We start from the raw sequence: 14,622 nt of genomic DNA on the forward strand, positions 1-14,622 counted from the left end.
GGTAGCAAAATGCTTAAAAATCAAACAATTAGCAAAAAAGCAAAAACCAAGTCTTCTCCCTCAAGGCCAGTAATAATATGCTTTAAACAAAAATAAAACAGCTAGAAAGCATGAATAAAGTCTTTTCCCAGGACCATCTACTTCAGAGGTCACATATTGGGGTGAGGAGGAATGAAAGAAACACAGCGTTAACCCAGAACATTCACTAATAAGCCAAAGAGGAGATATAAAAGAGCCCAGATGATACAAAACAAAGATTTAGGCAGTGCTCCAAACCTACAAAGAACCCACAAATAACAACAAAAATGAGGTTCATCTAGACAAAATGGAAGTACCTACGGTGTAGTCTGGCCATGGAGGGCTCTGCTCTACAGGCTCTGGTCTTGTCCAAGGAAGTTGTCGCCTCCAAATACACCCTACACACTGAGGTACTTCAGGACATGAAACACAAGCAACGCAGACTCAAACAGCAGGGCAGGGGCTGAGGGCTGAATTTTCAGGCCTCCTAATCACACCTTCACCCTACTCTTCAGTCAGAGACCCACAACTGAGTAGCAACCAAGACTCGCTATAATTATTTTTTGAAGACACAGCTACAAATAAAATAAAGAGTAGACGTGAATAAACAGGAATAGCTGCAATAGGAACTACGCAGTAAGTCATATTTAATTAAAACAAATACTACAACTGCACGGTTCATCCAGCCCTGCAGTTTATCTCTTAGAGTGGAAGAGTATGAGGCAAGCACGTACTGATGCTCCCTCAGGATGTTACCCCAACTTCTAGAAGCCAGCAGCTCTGGGGGCTTTCTAAGGTGAGGTCATAGTTTCTAATAGCTCTAATTAGATTTACATTCCATGAATTTTGTCATGTAACGTTTTGAATCCCTGTAAACTAATGACACCCACAATGCCCTGTGAGAGTGAACTTCACATTTTGCTATGCGTTGTACAAACAAATATCCTTTCCTCTTGCTTGTTTTGACTCTGCCACCGATGGCAGGTGCACTGTGCCATTTGGTGATTGAGTTCTTAAACAGTGAATGTTGTTCCTCATTTACCTTCTCTGTCATACACACTATTACAGATCCTTCCCTCCATTGTCTCATTCCCAGACAGAAGAGCCCAACTTTATGTAGTTGCTACCTGTATGGAAGCTACTCCTGACAAGCTCTTCCATACTTCTGATTTTGTGACAAAAATTCGATTTCTTAAGAGGCCAAAAGTGTAAACATAATTCAGGATATGTTTGTATGGCAGATTTGTGGAGTGAAATAGTATGTTTGCTCTTTTGTTCTCTATTGAATTTTTTTTAAAGTTTTCAAACATTGCTTGTTTTTTTGCTCCTTGATTAACACATTATTTTTTTTTTTAGAACTAGGTATTATAACTCCAAGTCATCTCTGCATACATAAGCTAAGACTCCCCCCACCCATTTGTATTATCTTACATTTATCAATGATTAATGTTGTCTATCAGTATCATGAGGCATTGCTACAAGCCTCTACGGCAATCCTTCATTTCTCCTACGCTAGGTAATTAAAGTACTGTCAGTGACGTTTGCTGCCTCTGGCATCTCCTCCTCCCTATATCTTTCAAAACAGTTGTCAGCTGAACATTAGAGGCTTTCATATATTACTTGAATCTCTAGAGAGGAATTGCCTCCATTGCAAAAACTGAGTTAATTGTTTGTTTCTTTTGTGGCTTAGCCCCAGCAAGCAGCTCAGCACCACACAGCCACTCACTGTCCCCAGGTGGGAAGGGGGAGGGAATCAGAACAGTAAAAGTGCAAGAACTCATGGGTTGAGATAAGGACAGTTCACCAGGGAAAGCAAAAACCGTGCACACAAGCAAAGCAAGACAGGAAATTCATTTGCTACTTCCCATCAGCAGGCACTTCCAGGACAGCAGGGCTGACCACATGTAGCAGTTTCTTGGGAAGACAAATGCCATCACTCCAAACATCCCTCTTTCATCCTCCTTTACCCCCAGTTTTATTGGTAAGCATGACGCCATGTGTTGTGGGACATCCATTGGGCCAGCCTGGGCCAGCTGTCCTGGCTGTGTCCCCTCCCAGCTCCTGGTGCACCCCCAGCCTCCTCGTGGGCAGGGCAGCATGAGGAGCTGGGAAGGCTTTGGCTCTGTGCAAGCACCACTCTGCAACAACTAAAACATTGGTGTGTTACCAGTATTCTCATCCTAAATCCAAACCACAGCATTGTGTGAGCCTCTATGAAGAAATTAACTCTGGCCCAGCCAAACCTATGACAGTTTCTTATTTTTTAACTAGTTATTACTGAGAGGACCTTAGTCTGTGGTGATTAAGTTTCTTTAAGAGCCTTTGATAAAGATGTGGAAGATCACCTGGATTCTATCAGATGGATTCACCCTAGTTCATATGTTCGGTTACTTTTCCAAAGAAATTTAAAGAATTATAAGTTCCTCTATGAAAGCTATGCTGATTCTTCCCCTTTTTAATGACACCCATAAATCTAAAGATTTAGAAGGGAGGAGCAAGGGGTGTAGCAGCTCCTATCAGTTTTCTCAGATTAGGTATCATTCATCACCTCAATTTTATTTATTTATTTATTGGACTAGAACACTTTTAAGCAGCACACCATAGTTACTGGCTTGACAGTTTTGTACTTTCTTTTAATTGTTTTGTGTGGATACCATCTGGCCACAGGATTTTTTTTACCATTCACTGTTGTCAGTTTCTCATGAAATCTCTTCTAATAACACTTTTATTGGTAACAAATATTCTGGTACGTTCTTGACAGAGAGATATGCCAGAAAGGGCATGGCCCTAAATACTTTTGCCACCTTGATCATTTACTAGCCCTATATATTTTGTCAAGATTTTGTCTACTTAAAGACAGCTAGAAAAAGGTTTTGCTACTATTTTTTTTTTGCTAAGTTGTTCTTCAAAATCTCTTTTGGCCTGCTTTATTTTGTTTATATATTTGGCTTGTTTATGTTCTATTTTCCTCATTTAAGTACAACTTCAACTTGAAAGAAGCCCTTTTACTTTTAATAAAAGAAGTCCTTTTAATAAGAGACATCCTCTTACTCCTTTACCCTGCTGTTTAGCTATGCAAATCTTTTGTTGGTCTTTTAAAGCCTTTTTTCTGGAAGTTGGCTTGCAGTAAGCTCCCGTATTTAAACAATCTTCATGACTCCCATAAACATTTTAATTTTTGGCTCTCTTTCTTTTTAAACAGCTTTCACATTTTTATGTAGTTTCCTCTTTGAAGTTAAACATTGCCATGGGAGATTTTTCTTTTTTTTTTTTTTTTTTCCCCTTTTGCTATTTCAAGAATACTCATCTAAGTATTTTCATTGCTGTCACACAGAGGTTCCAGTTTTATCTTGAACCAGGTCTTTGTGTCAGGTCCTAGAATTACTTAGAATTACTTTCAATTTTTTTCAAGAATTACTTTCATTTTTTTCAAAATAAGCAAATAGCCTCTGTATAAACAATCATTTACAACACCTAAACTTTTACTCAGAATCGCATCCCTAGCACAGTTACCCTATACCGATTTTGTAATGTCTCCCTTCGTTATTGCATTTTCTGCCTTCATGCTCTGTTTGATTTCAGTTAGGCTGTCAACAGGTGATGTGACAGCGAAGTTCCCCATTTTTCCTGTGTAGTTTGCCTGTCACATTGATTATTGTTCTTTCACCAAATTTCTAACATGCCTATTACAGCAACATTCTCATTTACAACCAGTAACTAACTTTAGTTTCCACAACTTTCTTCAGACTTAATATTTGTACAGAAACACAGACACATTTGGTCCAATTGTCTATGCTTCTTTTGCCATGGTTAAGTGGAACTCTTGGTGATTTCTGTTGATTTGAGAATATAGAATTTTTTATACCATCAGAAATTTTATGACACATTATAGCATCCGAAGTACCAGACATTTTCTGCATTCTAACAAGAGCTTCTTGGTTTCTCTTCAGCATGGACAAGTACAACACCAAATTAGCTCTCTTACCAGGCTTGACAAGGAAAAAGTACTGTTTGTTAGACAATGCAGTTGAATTTTTATCTAGCACTTATTCCTGCTGACCTCAATGAGCATAGTAATTCAGTTAAAACTAATGAGAGCCTCAAAATTTGACTTGATTAAAATTAGCATGATTTGCTGATTAATCTTGGCTAACTCTCATGCCATATATGATAGTCTGCGACTGTAGTAATAGAAAAAATAAAGCAGGTTTACTAATAACTTGCCTCATGAACGACTTCATCATATCTAACATTGTTTTCAATGGGGAAGTAAATTACTGTAGTCTAATCTCTTTCTAGATTCAAAACCACAGTTCTGATTCACTGCAAGTGGCACTAAGTGCCTTCAGGAGCAGTAAGGGTTTCTAAGCTCTCAGGAGCTTGTTCTAAAAATCTCTGCATAACCCCCAGCTGGCATACATGGCTTTCATCTGAACTTCATCTGTGCTTCTCTGCCTAGTTTCCAGTTACTCAAACTTTCTGGAAAAGATGTATATTTCACCCATAGACAAATAAATAAATAACAAAGCAATCTTCTATCTTAGATTTCATTCTGCTCATCAAAAGATTCAGAGAATGAGTCTTCTGTCTTCTTCTCCACCCTTCTAATCAGGAAAAGAAAACCAAGTAAAATAGTGTCTTTAAATGGAGTAGAGGGAACAGGAATATGTTCGTTTCCACAAGAGGGGAACACATTGCAATATTGCTTTGAAAAAGTTCAGTTTTTCTATCCAAAAAAAAGTACAAGCATGAGGAGAAATTGGTATTAAGAATAGTTAAAGAAAAAAATTGAATTCAATATTAGAAAAAGTCACTGTAGTAATTATTCTCCTACTTCTTCTCCAAAATGTGCTCTAATTTTTAATCAAAGCTGATGCAGATGTTGCAGAACATGAGAATTCATACATCAGGAAAAGGCATACTCACCACATACATGGGCTTTGCCTAAAATGAAAACCTGGTGAGAGACAGCAGGTCAGAGTATGACAGGTAAAGAATAAAAAAGAGCAAGTAAAGCTGAGAGCTCGGAGAGCTTGAGGAGCAAAAATGCAAGCACTAACCAAGCCAGCCTGAAGAGCGGCACCTAAAGAAAACCTTTAATAATTTATTTGAAGCTGTTGCCCCCATCATTTATTTTTGCCTGATGACTGTGGTTGTCTAGGCTTAAGGAAAAGACTGCCAAGAGATTTATTTCAATGATTACAACCCCTTACATGGGGATAAATAAAGTTGGCCAAAATCTCTATTTTCAATGCAACACAGATGACAGAAAAAGGAGGCAAAAATAGAAGTTACAGGGAACACAAATTAAGAACAGATGGAAGGCACTTTTTACTCAGAGAATAAACATGATAAATTGCTTATGAACAAGGTTGCCAGAAGGTCATTCAAGAAAAAGATGTCATATTAGGGAAAAGCACGGGTCAAATCTTTATTCAGGCACAACTCCCACCAGTTTCAATGGGACTCCCACCTAAGGAAGAACAGCAAAGATATGACCCTGAAAGTGTTCAGAAAAGCTGCTGTGCCAAAATGTTACTCCTAAAAATATCCATGTACCCTAATCTGTTTTCATCTCTAGCATAGATTACTTCTTGAATAAGCTCTGACTGCATGGCCTATTTTTAAAAGATTCTTGAACATGGTACCTTCATTCTCACTTCTTTAATTTATTTAGGCATCTCCAAACACATGGCGACATCAAAAAATGCAGAAGTTACTGCTAGTTTTTCGTGCTGTTTATAGCTCCACATTTTAACTTTCAGATAAATACGGGATCAGTTTTTATGGTGGACATAGGCTTGAGTCAGGAAAGGAGAGAGAAGTAAGATGACAAGCAAGACCATCTCATGGAGTTCTGTTTTCACTACACAGGTTTTCTCTCGGTGTGTTTCCTTCCCATGTATGAGCCAAACCTGTAATTGCCACGTAACCCACTGCAATTTAACTGCACATCTAGAAGATGTGCAGGCAGAAAACCCATCTGGTAGCTAAGAACAAAAGAGCTCTGCTCCTGCCCATCACCAAGGAGGAACTGTTATTAATTGTTCTAATTCCTTCCCACCAAAATGGAAGAAAGGCGTGAAGACCCTCACAGCTAGGAGGAAGCTGCTAATTAAAGGAAACCAAGGAATCTCCTAGCTCAGGATATGTCCTCATGAGTTTCTCCATTTTTCAGTCAAATAAAAGTTATTGCTTTGCAGCAAAAACCTAAGTGATAAAAATTGATCAAGTACCTTGAGATTTGAGTGTACAAAGCAGAGAAGTCATTTTGGTGGTTCCTTAAAGGTACAGAAAGTGCAACGATGCAATGATTTCAGTCACTGATTCACTGAATATGACTGAGCTTCTAAGGTTTTGTATGATGTCCATGACCAAAAGAAGCAGGCTTTCATTGTGCATTTGTTTTGGTCTGGAAAGTGAGGAAAGAGAGAATCATTGCAGAAAAAGCTAGAGGAATCAGAGAAGTCTGAAAGCTCACAGTGTGCATCAGGGCAGGCACACAAGAACACCAGAACACAGTGGTAAATGCACAGGATCTGCAAAAAGGATCACACTTCCCCGAAGGGTCTTGCAGGCTCTGTCTATGCCAGCTCAACAGCCGCTATTTCACAACCATCGGTACTGCTGAAAACCTTGCTCCAAAGCCAAGAGATGGGGCTGGCTTAGGTCAGCAGCACGCACGTAGCCCTAAAAAGGCTTCTTCTCGTCCATCCATGCCTTCATCTTCCCTCGGGCTCCTAGACCCAGGGTTGCTGCCACTTTGCCTACTTATCTTGCAGTGTTACACATGTGAGTAGAAGCAAGAAGAAACTGAATCTTGGGAATCAGTGACAGGGCTCCGACTGACTTCAGCACTGCAGGCACGCAAAAGCTAAGGGAAGAGCTTGTACAAGCCAAAAGCCTGAGCCTAATGAGAAAAAAGGAGCACAGCTGGTATGGTTTGAGGCCAAGTGCAATATTTGAGCTTTCTTCACCCTGGTTGACCCCAGCTATCCATGTGTTTAGCATAATGCTCAAGAGTGAAAAAATATAACGTGCAAAAGACCAAACGCTGTTAAATATTTTTTTCCACACAGAGAAAGTATAATGTTGTACTCATTAAACAAAATATACAATAAATGATCTTTCTGCATAGTTTTGGAACAAGAAAAAAGGAAAACAGAGTTGTCAAGTTAATGCCATTTAATGTGGTTTCTATTCTATTTTCAATAAGAATCACAAAAACTGTAGTTGATACATGTAACTTTTTTACATTTTCATCTTTAAAGAGGTTTCTTGAGTGCAGTAAAATAATGTACAATCAATCTGTAACACAGAGTCAGAAGGCTGCATATGTCCAAAAAAAAAAATCAACCGAAACCAAAAATACCAACATAATAAAATTTAAATAAAAACACCTTAAGTTCAACATTATAAAAAGCTTCCTCAGGGCAAACCTGCCAGGATGGGGGAAAATATTCAAGAAAAATCTAAACAAACAATTCATTAAAGAACAGAAGTTAAGTTGAAATACTGGAAAAGAGCTGAGAAAAAAAAAGTTATAAGGAATGACTAGTATGTGAGCAAGACAGTGAAAAAATTTCCTAACAATTTGTTTGATTAAAAAAACCCTCTGTTGTCTGCTATGATCTACAAGTGGGAAGTCAGTACCTTATTAGCATATACAGCTGAGTAGCAGTTGTATAATGGACACAGTGAACTGTAAATTATTACAAGCATATACAGCATTGCAATATGGTGTCAACATCACAGCTCAAAGTTTTTCCATAATGTTTTCTCTTTCAGCCCACATTAGATCCCATTTATCTAGAAAAGGAGAAGGGAACAACTAAGGAATTTCACAGGTCAGTGTATTTTACTACATTTTCCAAAATGATTTAGACTTAGCTCTGAAAAAAATACACAGAAAATTTTTGTGCACAGCAATAATCTAGAGTAGGGAGGAACAATTGTGCATGGAGCTAAGGTGCAGTGAACAAAATCATGTATGTATACATGTATATATAAATTCCTCCATTTGATACAGGTTGCTCCATTGCGTATTCAAAACTATGCACTGTTCAACAGTCTATTTCAGAGCAGCAGCACCAGTCCCTTTGAGCTGCACAGGCCACCAAAGACTTGCATTAAAGATGGATTTGTAGGAGTCCCTTTTCTCATGGTATGGATCTGGCTTTCTCAGCAGGAAATGGCAGTGTGCTCTTTCTGTTGCAAGTAGATCATTGCTCTAGCTAGCAGACACTGACAGATCAAATACCACCCACTTGAGTCCACCAACTGCAGGCTTAGAGATTCCAGCCTTGACCACTCCAAAGCCAAACTTCCCAAAACCTTCACTCCAACCTCAGTCTCCTACTACACAAAAATACAAATCAAAGAATATCCTGCAGGCACGTTCTAATGACTTTCAGTACCATCTTCAGTGCAACAAGTTTTAGAATTGCTGGATTAGACACAGATACCAAGACAGAAAATTAAAGCATGTGGTTAACCATGTTTTTAGAGCTTGTTTTGTGACTTTATCCAGCTGCCTCTTTATTGAGGGTCACATTATTGAAAATATGAAAGTCTGGCATAAAAGCCCAAAGGGGACCTGCCAATTCCAGGATTAGGAAAACATTTATATTACTATGGACTTAACAGAGCAACCTAAATTTTAAAAAAGAACAAAACTAGAAATATAAGAATTTAAACTACCTTTCCAGTTAATATAGTGACACAGTATATGAATCTCACACAGAAGAAAGTGCCTTGCTACTCAAACAATGTGAGAAAAAGCAAGATACTTGATTTTTCTTTAAACAACACTGCAACCAAAACAGAAATAAAGTGCATATTGGGAACAGGCATGTGTTTGGAAATCAAGTTTCAAAAGTGAAAAAGCAACCAGAATCAAAGGGCTCTAATGCCAAAGGTAATGTAAAATAAAGAAAACCAAGAGAAAAAAGAACCAAAACCAAAAAAAGGTAAAATGCTGGTTTCTGAGACCTTTAAAGCCAGAGGAACACCTTCATTACCTTAAAAAACCTTTGGATCACTGGCTTCATCAGTGTTCTCGCTTCAGCTCATAAATTTGGCAGCAGCTTCCCAGATGGATCATTCTTACCTTCATCCCCTTCTAAATGTCTTTTAGTTAATATTCTGAATCAAATGTTTTGGTCTCTAAACCAGAAGCACAATTATCCTGATCTAGTACGACAGCTCCTTTGCTCACTTGAATAAGGCATTCACTTCACAACAGTTAGTATGCTCCTGGATTCACTAGCTTAGATGTAACTAGTAACTAGTCGACTCTGAATTAGTCATTACTTAAATGTCCAGCTGTCCCACAGGCTAATACTAATACATAGGCACAGAGTTTTGAGATGATGAATATACGACATGTTTTAACAGCTTAACCTGTTTCACGTGGAACTTCCAACAGGATAACCAAAGACTAAGAAAGTAGATATGGATGAAGAGGACCAAAAGTAGTATTCTGTTTCTTTAAGAGAACATATATTAATATATCACTATGAGAAATATGACTCAGATTACAGGACTGAGAAAACAGGTGTAAGAGTAGAGAACAGATGAAGCTGATTATTTTAATAGACACAAACAGGAGGAAAAAAACAAGGCAAACTTCCACCAGATAAGCAGAAAAGTGAAATTTCAGCTGAAACTGTACTCCGAAGTTTTAGTTGAAGTCCTCTGTAACAATCGAGTTGTTTGAAAAAACACACTGACATAGGATCATTTAGATTATATTTCAATATGTTGAGAATAGAAAAATTACAACCTACTTGGACAGAATAGGATATATTTGGTCCACCTACTCCATGCTCCAGAGAAGGGGGGAAAAGCTGTTATAACCTTGTTACATTTTGAAATTCCAGCAACAGGATGAAGGGTTTTGTCTGCTGTCTACTCTTCTGTGCTGAATCTGCTACGGTTGCTTTGGCTCCTTGCCTTAAGCACTGCACATCTTGTGTCCACGTCGCCACCACCATCAAACAGAAATAGCCAGTGCCTTGGATCAGTCCTGAGCTTCCAGGTTCCTAGTTCCACAGAGGTGAACCGAAGCTATCAAGTCCACAGCCAAAGGCAAGTTTCCCAGCACTTTAAGATGTGCTGTGAGCGCTGTGAGAGCTGCAGGTGTCACCTGTGGAGCCAGGAACCAAGAGCTACCTACGGTTAGGTTTCCAGGTTGGACAACTGACTTAGCACTGTGGAGCTCAGACTCTCTAAAACGTCCAGTTTCACTTCTGACATGAAGGAAGGACAGTTCTCAGATCCCCAGTAATCTCCTGGGGAGACAGCCAGGAAAAAGGAAATTTTTCAACAGAACCCTACTGGTGCTTTCACAGAACTTCAGCTACAAAAACAGGCTTCTGGGAAATTTATTTTTGTCTGGTAAGTAAGAACGTGCCAATGTAAAGCGATTTAATTCAAAAGTTCCTGCCAGGAGAAATACAATGATAAAGAATGGAGGGAAGGTGGCGTCCAACAGAAACACTCCAAAAGAAGGAAAATAGTGACACTATAACCTGATAAGCCTGAGAGAAAGAAGTAAAACATCCAAACAGGCGAAATACTGCTCAGGGAAGTAAACCACAGCCCAAATCTTCCAGTATAACAAGACAAAAACTGGTATTCACAAATATATGAGAATATTGAGAATGAGCCAAACAAAAACCATGATGTGAGGGAGGAGGAGATCCAAGACCTGACGAGCAGCTCTGGCTATGTGAGTCACTGGAGCTGCAGTGTCACTGCAATATTTCTTTTTAGCAGGAGTTAGTTTATTTTCACTAATAATGAAATTATCTTGAAACCCTCCAAAATCAAAGACAGCTCTGGACTTCCTCTAGTACTATTCCAAAAAACACATAGTAAGTGACTTGATGTGTCATATACAAAATGGATGACATTGGGAAAATTGGCTTGTATTATGAAGTTGTTTGAATAAAAAGAAAGAACTATGAAAAAGAAAATAGATTTAAAATAAAAGGAAACATGACTCATTTACATATGCTGGAAATTAATTTTGGAAAGTAATATGCCTGGTAGAAAGACTTGTCATTATCATGAGAAATGTCATTGCATCTTAAATTCTGCCAGAGAAAGGGATCATTGAAAGGAAATACCTCACTATCACATCACAAAAATGAAAGCACTTGAGCAACTCAAGTCATCCCAAGTATTGCGTTAACAAGAGTTACTCAGCCAAATGAATTTCTGAACTAACTGCACTGAAGACAGCTGCTATGGCAGGGATATGTATGATGTACTCTTTATAATAGGAATCTCATTTAGTAGGCCTGCTGCCAATATGCAAAGACAAATGATATGGAACAGAGGTAAATAAAATAAAGTAACTGACTAGCAACAGTGTGAAGTCCCCCTAAGAAATAAGTGAATATTTAGAGCTTTTATCTGTCAACCTGTCCATGGTCAGACATGTCTCTATGGATGTTAACAAGATGTGCTTCTAGTCTGTGTGGAAGTATTGCTTATTAACTTTTTATGAGTGTTATGAGCAGTTTATCACATTTTGGGCTTGGGCAGTTATCCTAGGCAATCTTGCTGCTCAGTCCACACTAATAGCTGACAGTGGTTTTACTCATATTTAATTTTGACTTGATTATTGGAATTATATACCACTCTACTTAGCTCTGCAGGACAGTTAGCAACTCTTAAATATATGAAGACTGTAATTTGAGTATATAGGATGACATTTTCATTGTGACATTTACATCATCACTTTCTGTGTATATTTGTATAAGCACACATCAAATGTTCACTCTCCATTCTACTGATAATATCACAACACAACGATGGCATTTGCTACATAAAAGAGCGTGTTAGGGACTCATCTATCTGTTCTCCAGTAGGTCTAAGGAATACCATTTCAAAAATAATGAAGAAAAGCTGTGTTGTCAAGTGGTTTCTATTTCTGCTATTGACATGCTATTTTTGCTTAGTAAGGAGAGATGGCAGTCAAACTCTTTAAGAGTAGAATTAAAGGCATTACATCTTCTGGTGCAAGACTAGGCAATGTACCATTTGCAAAATCACATCATCACGTCAACAGCATGTGGAAGAACAGGACGGTTGAGCAGGTGGATGCACAGAGTCAGTTGGGAAAGACTCAGAATGGCCTTTGCAGTAGGAAATCCCACTGGAGCCGTGACACTGCCATATAGGTAAAGGTCACCCAGAGGATTCAATATATTTAGAATTCAAAAAAGCTTTTGACAATCAAAGGATATTAGAGAAACTAAGTTGCCATGGTACTAGAGGAAAGCTCCCCTTACAGACTGAAAGCTGGTTAAAGGATAGGAAGTAAAGAGTAGGGCAGGGAAGTCCTACAAAGCCCTCCAGACACTCTATCAGTGAGAGATAAAGAACTGGAGAAAAGAGCAAGCAGAAAAATCTCCAAGTCTGTGGATGATCATATGCTGTCTTAGACAGCCAAATGCTTTATCTGTGGCACACAAACTCCAGAAGAGCCTTGCAAAACAGTGGGCAGGCAAAAGAGACACAGATAAACATAAGTGGTTTACCTACAGGAAAAAAACCACAAACCGAAACCACGTCTGCATGGACTCAGATCTGATAGTTACCACACAGGGAAGAGGTCTTGGGGTCACTGTTGACATTTCCCTGAAATTATTAGAATCGGGTGGGCTGTGATCAAGATTTATGGTAAAGACATGGATAAGGTGAACACAAATGGTTATTTACCAAATCACTGAAAATAGATGCAGGGGGTCGTGAATGAAACTACTAAGATTTTTTTTTAACAGATAGGAGAAAGTAATTCTTTCTACAGCTGTGATCTTCTGGAATTTGCTCCCACGCAGGCTGTGGAGGCAGAGGGTGTCAGCACGTTCAGAAAGGTTTTTGGCGAACTCACGCACAAGAGGTCCATAAATGGACACAACTCAAAGCAGGGAGGGCTGGACCCTATTGCAGCAACCAGGGATGCTAACAGGGTGCAGAAGGTGGCCAGGCTCTCCCTCCGCCACTGTCAGGCACACAGTAATGACCTAAATGAATTATTCGTCCAAACAATATGGAATTTCTTCACGCCTTTTTTTATTATTTATTATTTTGTTTAAATGATGGCTATGTTATATTGGATTTATTTTAATGTTTACAAACTGTCAATCAATACTGTTGCAGTTCAACTAAAATCAAAAACAGTTGCCAGGTCCTAATGGACATTAAGCTTTTTACTGCCTTTTGAAGGAAAAGCTTTTACTTGGGGTAGGAATTTTGTTTTCCAGTATTATTAAGTTCATTAACTTTCAATGCATGGGATTTATCTTGATTTTCAAAATGGCTGGGAATCTGGGAAAGTCCCATTATTCCAAAATTAATACCTCTACAGAGTAGGGCAGGTGCTTATCAAGCTTCTCTCAGGACAAAATTGGATGGGGTCAGGAAATGTGATACCAGAGACTAACTTCCATGCAATACAGTGAGAATATCCCCATATTCACATAGCTCTCTCTTATCTCTTTTTACATTGCTGGGGCTCAAATTCATTTAACATTAAACTCCAAATTATCAGGCAGAAATTCAGCAAAACCAAAACAAACCAGAAAAAAAAAAAGGTTTTGTCACTCATTTTAAGCTGAGTTTTTCTGAACAAACAAATCAAAGATATCAGTTCTGCCAGGTAAGTGTAGAAACATTGACACATTACTGTATTTAGGAATAACTGGAGAGATGTATTTCAATACATCAGTACTCATGTTTAATGTCTTAGCTTTTATACATTTATGGAAGGATTTCTAAAGGATTTAAAGGCACCTTTACCTCAAGCCTTCTAAACTGCTTTATTATATCAGAGACATAACTCCTAGCATAGCTACAATGTAGGGGGATGCCAGGAATCGAGACAGCAGAATCAACTCCCACTGAGGAAAGTTTCCAGTGCAAGTCTTCAGTCATCAGTACCAGGCCTTCTCACAGCTGCCTGATACAGAAAGGGGCTTTACATATGCATAGTAACATTTTAAGGCACTTGTTTGTAGAAAAGCTTCCATTGCTCATAATAAGGGCTTGCTGAGGCTGAGGCTCAAGTGTGAAGATTTACTTTTAAGATTTTTTTCCCCCCTTATTCATCTGCTTTCATTATCTTTCTCATTTGTGCTTTCGACATTCTTCAGCCAATGTGCAGAAGCACCTGCTCAGGCAACTTTCACTGATCGTTTCCCACCAGTGGTAGGAGAGATTCGCGCTGTTCTGACAGCCTTCCTTCCCACAAAGTGATAGCTCATCAAATAAGAGGGGAGGAAGGGCAGTTCCTATAATACCTATATTCCTAATATATGCAGTTTAGCACCAAAAGACCCAAAAATCTAAGCTGAGTAAGACAAATCTCATCTCAAATTAATGTCCTCATACTAGATATTGACAATAAACAAATATTACATAATATTTGTTATATAACTAATATAACATATACACAAAACAAATAACTTTTAATAGATCTTTTAGGGGGTACAAAAATAAATAGATAAAATAAAAATATATCCTACCCCCAATTCAAGTTGACATACTGCTGTTTATTTTTAGCACTATTTTGAATTAATTTCAGTGTGTGTC

General features: G+C 38.4%; 1 protein-coding gene across 5 annotated transcripts in view; it reads right to left on the reverse strand.

Moving 5' to 3' along the window:
• The window catches only part of MTMR7 (myotubularin related protein 7), a 51,283-nt gene that overhangs the window by 34,509 nt on the left and 2,152 nt on the right, over nucleotides 1–14,622 (reverse strand). The window lies entirely within an intron of this gene.

Source organism: Anser anser (genome assembly GCF_964211835.1).
Source record: "Anser anser genome assembly, chromosome: 4".
NCBI classification, from domain to species: Eukaryota; Metazoa; Chordata; class Aves; order Anseriformes; family Anatidae; genus Anser; species Anser anser.